At 36.7% G+C, this 8,977-nt stretch overlaps 1 protein-coding gene across 1 annotated transcript in view; it reads left to right on the top strand.

The window, feature by feature from the left end:
- The window catches only part of LOC107663369 (short transient receptor potential channel 5-like), a 47,644-nt gene that overhangs the window by 5,813 nt on the left and 32,854 nt on the right, over positions 1 to 8,977 (top strand). Inside the window, exon 2 of the mRNA XM_016453615.1 lies at positions 2,650 to 2,863. The gene's annotated coding sequence lies outside the window, so the exon portion shown is untranslated. The remainder of the gene's footprint in view (positions 1 to 2,649; positions 2,864 to 8,977) is intronic.

Genomic DNA, 8,977 nt, shown 5'->3' with positions numbered 1-8,977 from the left:
ACCCAGATTGCATATATATATATATATATATATATATATATATATATATATATATACTGTATATACAAATAGTCTGCAAATGAATTGAATTCAACTGAAACAGATCCAGTTTGCAGCTTATTGTGGCCAAAAAAGGTCCACTAAAACAGAAAGAGACTGTTTGACTGACATGTTAAGGTACCAGCTTTTATGTGTCATTTAAGATGGTAAATCTAAACATAGCCAAAATATAACAGACTGAACTCTAATTAGGATGAACTGCAAACAATTGTAAACAATTGTACTTTTAAATGTTTCATGAGAATATCTGCTGGTTTGCATGTCCTCTTTCATAACCATTAGATTTAAATTGGTTAAACAGAATTTAAAGTACACGGAATGGAATTTTGGGTTACATACACTTGTCATTATTACAATGCAATTACACAAATAAGACCTAAGCATTATAAATTAACATAATAATTATTACAATAATAATAATTATTATTAATGAACAATATGCACTTATTATAGGGTTTGGTATTGGTCAATTGCTTTTAATTATGCACAATTTACTGTTATTACCGTAGTAAGTACATGTAATATTTAAAACAAGGACACTGTGAAATAAATTCGGAATCAAACTGGATCAACCAAAAGTAAGCTTTTCTTAATTCAGTGATCAGTATTTCATCACATTTAGTGTAAATCTGAAAAATATGATACAGCAATTAATAATATCTACTTTGGTTGCTAGTAAGTGCCTCAAACAAAAACTCAAAATGTCTTGGTGAATTAAAAGTAGTGATACATCTTTTCTTCCATATTGTGATGTACATTCAAGTGTAACGGATTTTTGAAAATGGAAAAATGCAGGACGGGGACTTGGTTCAATCCATCGGTTGTTGTTTGGATTTTGGAATGTGGTCGTTGCTCTTACAAATGAATGTGAGCTTGTTGATTGTGGAGGGGACAAAATGATTGGAGAAGTCTGGCATATGTCACCAACATTTTGGTCAAATATTTTAACCTCTTAAGACCCGGCAAAACATTTTAGGAAAATATTAGTATTTTTTCATGTCTTTACATTGTTTAGAGCATTAAAAAAAAGTTAAAAAAAATATATTAAAATGATATTTCATTCATATGTTATGCTACGTCCTTGGTAGAGGACATCGGGACTCAATTTCTTAAAAAAAAAATAAAAAGACATGAATGAACATGCATAGGCAAAAATATTTTTTGTATAATTATTTATAATGTATCAATAAACTCAATCTAATTTGCATATTAATGTGTTTTTGGGGCAACATGTAATGAAAAAGAAGTGTAATAATGGGAGTAATAATTGACAAGATTTTCATAATAATATATAATATTTCATAGGAATATTGAAATATAATTTGTTTCCCTATTCATTTGTTGTGTCTCCCAAAATGCGTAATAAACATGCTTTTAGTCATTCCAGCTTCATATGAGGACATGTATGAAATCAACGTCCTGTTTCGAAACAGAAAGTCATATTTTGATTTGAAACCCCATAACATTTTCCTCAGGTGTTGATTTATGACACACAGTTTAAAAATTAGTCAGATTTAAATGATAATTACAAAATATTATCATATTTCCATAAGAGTGTCACTAAATTAATATCAGACATTTTTGATGACCAAGGAGAGGGAGTGGTCATGGTGAAACATCCAATCATTTGGTATCTCTGAAAAGCCCTGAATGTGCTCTGTACAGGACATCCAGACTTAAAACTGTGGCATGTATAGTCTCAGAGAAATTCACTAAAATATAATGTCCTCATATGAGGATGCAGGGTCTCAGGAGGATAAGGTCAAAAATAAATGAATTTTAATTTCACTCTGACTTTAAAACAGCTGAACCAACGATTGTTTCCTGTCTTCAGACGGCCAGTGAACGAACTTTGGGTGTGGTTTCTCAGGCTGAGACTACTGTGACCGTGGAGAAATGTAACAAACTGATACTCACAATCCTGATGTGTGTGTTTAGAACGGCGAGTGAACGTACCGCAGCATCGCATGCCTGTCTGGTTCTCCAGCGGGCTGAGCTGCCGCCAGCCAAGCATCTGTACTCATCCTGTCATTCCCAGTGAGGAAAACAAAGTAGAACGCTTAGGAGAGAAACCTCAAACAACACACTAATGTCAGGGGAGAAATAGAGCAGCGCTGCTAGTTCTTTTAGATGAGGAACAGACAGACAGGATTTGAAATGACAGCAAGCACAAAAACAACCTGGGTGCCGGAGAGGAGGGGAGAGAGAATGGAGAAGGGGAATTGGGGATGCTGCGGGAGGGAGGGAGGGATGGAGACACAGAGAGGAGGGTGAGGTGGAAAAGGAAAAGAAAGGAAAGAACAGGAGAGAGAATAGAGCGGCACAGAGACAGACAGAGGTAGAGCAGGGGCCGCAGATGCCACACTCCATCCGGCAACCATGACAACCGAGGCAAGCGCATGCCAAGCCCCCGTACCCTCAAGCCACCGATAAGGGGGCTGTGAACAACAGGGACGACTGCAATACACGTTGGGACACTGAAAACCTGGAATGGTTTAGATGATTTTGCTCTTTTGTTCAGGATTGATTCGTTTTTATTCCCACCCTTTCACCTGGGGTTGAATCCAGCTCTCTCCTGCTGTTTATCAGGGTGGGCTGAACCCGGATCAAAGGGAACAGCTGGGAACCACACACCGGAGCCTTTTCCACTGTGACCCATCAATGGACTCCCTGAGGTGGGCTTAACACCGCTCAATGATTCTCCACCTGAGCAAACAACCTGCCGGCAGGCTTGGAGACAGAATTTTCTTGAAAATCGCCTGTAAGACAGAAGAGACGAAACATGTAAGCCAGAAGACACAGGGTGAGTGCACTTTCCCAATTCTGCATGCAGAACATTTGGAATCATTTGGAAAGGTATATGCATTGGTAAACTGTTGCAGAAGGCGCAGTGGGATCAGTAGAGAGACAAAAAACAATATACGTATTAAAATTATTTGTTAATATATGATTGTTAGAAAGGTTTACACTACTAAGACTATTACATCCTCATTCAGATTATTTGTTAAGCAATGTCAAAAAAAAAAAAAAACATTTTAGCGTGGTGGTCGCTTGTGAATGTCAACAGGTTATTAAGACTTTAATGAATCTCCCACAGCGATGCTCCATGGCTTGTCCTCAGGAAACAGTACCATGTGTCCCTATGACTTACTACTGATATAATTAACTGGATACTGAACTTAGATGCAATCTTTAACAGATTGAACTCTAATAAGGGTAAATTGCAAAAGAAATGTAAACAAATTTATTTTTAAATGTTTCATGGGAATATCAGCCATTTTGCATGTCCTCATTCATAACAAATTGGTTCAAATATAAAGTACATTTGAATAGAATTTTGGGTTAGACTTTATTTTAAGGTGTTGCTTTTTACAGTGTAGACATATACTTGGTTTGGTATTTGGTAAGTTTCTTTTAATTATGCATACTGTATTACCATCTACTGTATTGCCATTGTAAGTACATGAAACATGTAACAAGCACACTAAAATCATTTGATTCATACAATTTCTGAGAAAATTTGGAATTTGTCTTTTTCTCTCATTGCTTGTTCAGTCCTGTTAAACTGAACATTTTCCCCATTAAAAATGATCTGGATCAAACAAAAGTAAGCCTGAAGTCGGTGATGAGTATTTTATCACATTTTTTCTCATACTGGCCTTGTCAAGCTCAATAAACAATATTTTTTAAATACCACAAAAAATATCTACAGACTTTTAAATGTTATAGAGCTGGCAAAAAACAGTAATGTTTTAAAAGAGAAATGAAATAAATAAAATTCAATAATAGTTATTCAGAAGTATTATTTATTATTGAAAGTTCAACAGCAACATTCTGAAATGAAATTATTAAAAACGGAGAAAACAACAACAGCTATTTTCAGGCACAAATTGCAGCGTTTCCTGAAATTTGACCCAGTAAGGCCGATGAGGAAATCATCTAGATTTTTTGACAGCACTGAAAAAATGATGGTTCATGAGCATACTAGAAGAGATGAAAATGGTTCAGTAATACAGTATGTAGGTTACAGGTACAGTATGTTGCACTGATGGTCACAGGTGTGCTTTGATGGACTTGACTTCTGTTTTCAGGTTTCAGGCTCAGATCAACCTATGTGTAAATAACATGAAATTTCAAGGTTGCTTTCATGCATTATGTAACACCATGTGGGTCAGCATCTTTACAGTTCATTTCTGAACACAGACTCTTTTTGTCTGCTCGTTTCAGTTGACTCTTCACCAAGAGTACTGTAATAAACTGTTCTCCACATCAAAATGTTTCCATGAATATCTCACAAATGTGAAACTGTAACACAGCAAGAAGGTGCGAGTCAAACGCTCAATTATCACTAAAAGTGTGCTTGATAATTGGCTCTTTAGTGTTAACAGTGCATGCATGTTGCTTAATAGTGTGTATTAAAATTAAGCAAATTATTCCTATACCAGAAAAAAAAAAACAGAAATGGTATCCCAGTCCACCCAAAACTTTGTCCCGACTGATATGAATTCAAAGGACAGCTCTGAACAAATATTAATATTTCTTGCTATGTTCAGAATGGAATATTAATGTGCAGCATACTGCACAGTACATACTGTATACTATATACAAAATGTGAAACTGTAGCAATAAATTTACCCATATTGTTGTGAAATGACCTAAAGTTATCTTGAGTCTGTCATGTTTACTGTAAATTTCACTGGAACAACAAACTATTAACCAGTTGGATATTAGAAATAGGAAATGGGGTAAGGGTAGGATTAAGTGTCAGGTTGGTTAAGGTGTGCCTGGTTAGCATGGGCAAGTTAGCTGCTGCTGGTAGATGCAAATACTCCACATTTGTGTATCCCATTCACACAGAATAGTTGCATAATAGGCACAGTATGCATACTGCATGAATGCCACAAAAGCAGCATGGTTGTATGCCATTCTGAACACATTCCTCTTGTCTTTGTGTTTACTGTAGTCGCATTAGTGAAAAAAAGCTCTAAGTAATTTTATAGCACTGTGATGATAATGGTACTGATGACAAATAATGGTACCGTGATGCCTCCTGGGATCATATTAGTGTCAGCTTAGGAATATATAAGCCCCAAAATGATCCTATGGCACGTCTCTGTGTTTTATCACAGAACAGCCATCTGACATCACCTCACTACATCCTGATGTCAGTACATCTGATACCAGTCTGGCTAATGACCCTGTTCTGTGGTGAGGACCGTATACAGGGATCTTGTCACTATGAGTCACTTTAACAAAGTGGCGTTCAGGTTTTACATAGCCAAGCCCCTCTCGTCTGCTCTGTGAAAAACAACAGTGGAGGGATTGAGACGCAGGTGGGCTCTGTAGAATTAACAGCGATCAGTACAGTGAGAGACACAGAGAGAGAGAGAGAGAGAGGAAAATGATTTCTGTGCCGTGGAATTACTAACTGGCTCCCCCACACTCTAGTAAACAGCTGCCTGTGCCTAATTAGCGTTTCGAACTGAATGTCTGCTCTGTGTGTGGGCTCCAGTCTCAAAAACACACTCACTGTTATGGCCAGCTGACGCTTTTACCTAATACCGACTACCCTGATGCGGTCTGTGTGACTGTGGCTTCCTTTCTTTTCTCTACATGCCCCACAATTCCTGACAAGTATTCCTGAAGTATACTCTGGGCCTGGGCTGTTGTTCACAGCTGAAAAAAGAAACGGAGGAAACAGAGCAACAAACAAACTACTAGAAATGCAACAACAGACAACAGTGTTGATGAGCACTTGTGTGGGTGGGTTAAGAGATACTGCAACTCTAGTTTAAATGAGTACAAATATATTTTATTGGTCATAACTTCTGCAGACACTGGACAAGGATAAAACTTTCTAGAGCACATGTGTCAAATGTTGGTGTTTGTGTACACTTTCGAATTGAGGTTACTTTGAAAGGCTATGCATTCATGTATATGCATACATCAAGTGTTTACGTGAAAACTGATGTATATTTTGGTATTTATTGGAAAGGCTTGCATGCTCAACTGTGCAATGCTATGAATTATGTATACCAGGACCTGAAGTCTCTGGTGAGTCTTATTACTTCAGGACAGATATGCCTCTGCTAATTTTGGAAATATGCAGTTTTGCGCTAATGATAATATGATCTTTTTCTGACCTAAAGTTATCTTGACTCTGTCTTGTTTACTGTACATTTTTAGCAGTCTGGAACAACAAACTATTAACCAATTGGATATTAGAAATAGGAAACTGGATAACGTAGGATTAAGTTTCAGGTTGGTTAAGGTGTGAATGGTTAGAATGGGCCAGTTAGCTGCTGCTGCTAGTAGATGCAAATTCTGCTGCCAAAAAGCATCTTTCTCTATAAGTGGCTCTGTATTCTGATGCAATATTTTTTGGAAGCAACATATGAATCACAAATATTTCATTATATTATTAAAGATGTTTGCCAGTAACCAATTTTTGGATTGCTCAAAATCATGAAAATGACTTAGTTTTCCCTGTGTTGTCGTCACAGCTTAGGATAGTCACTAGTGAAGGCTAAGTGGTTGTGTTCATTCTTATGGTGCCATTAGCCAATCAGAATCACAAGCATTACATGGTATTTACAACTTTGGTGATTGGCTCTGCAAACAGGTCACATACCTCCAATGGATCCTACATCAGACAAGCTATTGCCAATGAGATGTATAGGAAATGTTTCAGCTATTACAGACCTATTTGGGTTGGGGTTAGGGGCTCATTCAATAGTCTCATTAAGCTATTATTTCTCTCTGATTTGGGGGGCAGCTCATATTTAGAGATATTTATGGCACGGATATTGTTCCAGGGCTGATTAAAGATGCTGATCCAGGAATATGTCCTACTTGGCAAAATCACTGTCCTTTGCTCACGATTTAGTGATCTTGGCCTTTCATTAGGCCAAGACTAATGAAGCTCAATGAACCAATGACCATATGCAGTTGAAATGAAAGCCCAAATTACATGAACACAATCTGCCGCTGGTCAGACAATATTTAGTCCTGCCTCAAACTAATGCCATTGGTAGAGCCAATGTTGCTCTCGGGCTAGTTGAGATGCTCATGCAAACAGAGCAATGATTTGAACGAACAACTGATTCAGCCTTTGAATGGCTTTGCATACTAAGAAGGAATTGTTCAAATCATCTGGTCATCCGATGTACTCTGTGTCCTAAGCAAACACAGATCAATAAGATTCTGGAAACTACATTTTTTTCTTTCTCTCTCTGCAGACATTGCCTCACACTCGCGAATTGGAAAAGTACATTATCAAATTAATATAAATGTAATCATTATTAAAAATCAATTTTTGTCACTGAATGCACATTTTTAATGTTCTTGTTCAGTTTTATTTATTTTCAAGATCTGCGGTAAATTACCCATTGTCGATTTCATTATCGACATTATTAATACACATATTCAGTACCTTAGATTTTCATTGTCATTGGACCCATTGTATGTTCTTGTAATAGAAACTATTCAAAAAATAGAGTCCCTTGTTACTCACTGCATATCACCATTGCGACTGGTTAAGACACCCAAAGGACCTCACATTCCAGAGTTTGCCAGTTGTCCTTTCCATTCCCTAGCTTGTCCCAGCTTCTAAAGGAAAATTGTGAGCAGAATTTTGAAAAACCTGCTGGGTGTGATTGCCTTGGCCCAGTTTTCCTCAAGATCTCTGCTTCTATCATTGCAGCAGCCCTCACTCATATTTCCAATCAGTTTCACTTTACTGCTGAAATAGCCATGGTTTGGAAACTATTAACTGTGCAGCCCTTATTTAAAGGTTGTGATACGGTAGAATCGAACTCATGTAAACCTCTCTCTATACTATGTATCCAAAAAGTGCTGGGAAAAAAAACTTGATACCCATGGTATCCCGTACATGATGTTCTGATCTCTGTCATGGTGCACTAACTACTTTCTCACAGTTATATAAAAATAGAACATTTGTTATCTAACTTCTGATTGTCATATATCGAGAGCAGTCTTAGCTTTAACACATTTTTTTCAGTCTATATCAGTAACATGCCTCAAATTCTCAGCAATACACCTTCCATGGTCACACTTTCTTTTAAGGTCCAATCCTCAATATTAACTATTAACTGTGACATTTGCTTCAATGACCTCCTAGTTTGCTGCTTATTAATAGTTACTAAGATAGTTGCTAAGTTTGGGTATGATTATGGGATCTAAAATATGGTCATGCAGAATAAAGCATTTGTAAGTGCTTTATAACTACTAATAAACAGCCAATATGCTAGTAATATGCATGCTAGTTAATAGTGAGAATTGGTCCTTAAAATAAAGCGTTACCCATTCCATTATAGGCTATGCAAATTACACATTTACATATTTAGCTGGCCTGAGAATTATGTTATTTGTACAGTAAAATGTTACAAATAAAGTAAATGGCTCAGTTGCATCTAATCTTTCTTTTTGCACCATACAAAAGGGCTACACATAGATATCTTAGCATAAAAAAATCTGTGTAAATGAGTATCAAACCACATGAAAAGAGTAAAATTAAGCTACTACAGTATATGTCAATCACTCTACCCAATCTAAGCCACATCTATATGACAAACAATTGAACTGCATAAGATTTACAATTAGCTACTCTGTATGTGCTCTTAAAGGGCCAGCATTCTTTACATCATTTAAATGGTTATACTCTCTAAGTCTATCAAAATATGGCCCAATGTACTGTGTTAATATGAAGGAATTTTTCATATGCTCTCTTTCACTTGCATGCTCTCCTGCACCCAATAACTGGAATCAGGTGCAAAAAGCTTTGAATCCTGTCCCTCTAAAAGCTTTCACATGCTTAAAGGGGTCACATGATGTTGCTAAAAAGAACATTATTTTGTGTATTTGGTGTAATGAAATGTGTTTATGCGGTTTAAGGTAA

The sequence above is a fragment of the Sinocyclocheilus anshuiensis genome, unplaced genomic scaffold, assembly GCF_001515605.1.
Source record: "Sinocyclocheilus anshuiensis isolate Anshui unplaced genomic scaffold, SAMN03320099.WGS_v1.1 scaffold25, whole genome shotgun sequence".
NCBI lineage: Eukaryota > Metazoa > Chordata > Actinopteri > Cypriniformes > Cyprinidae > Sinocyclocheilus > Sinocyclocheilus anshuiensis.
Note: the sequence above shows the minus strand (reverse complement) of the source record. Positions and strands in the feature narration are given on the sequence as shown.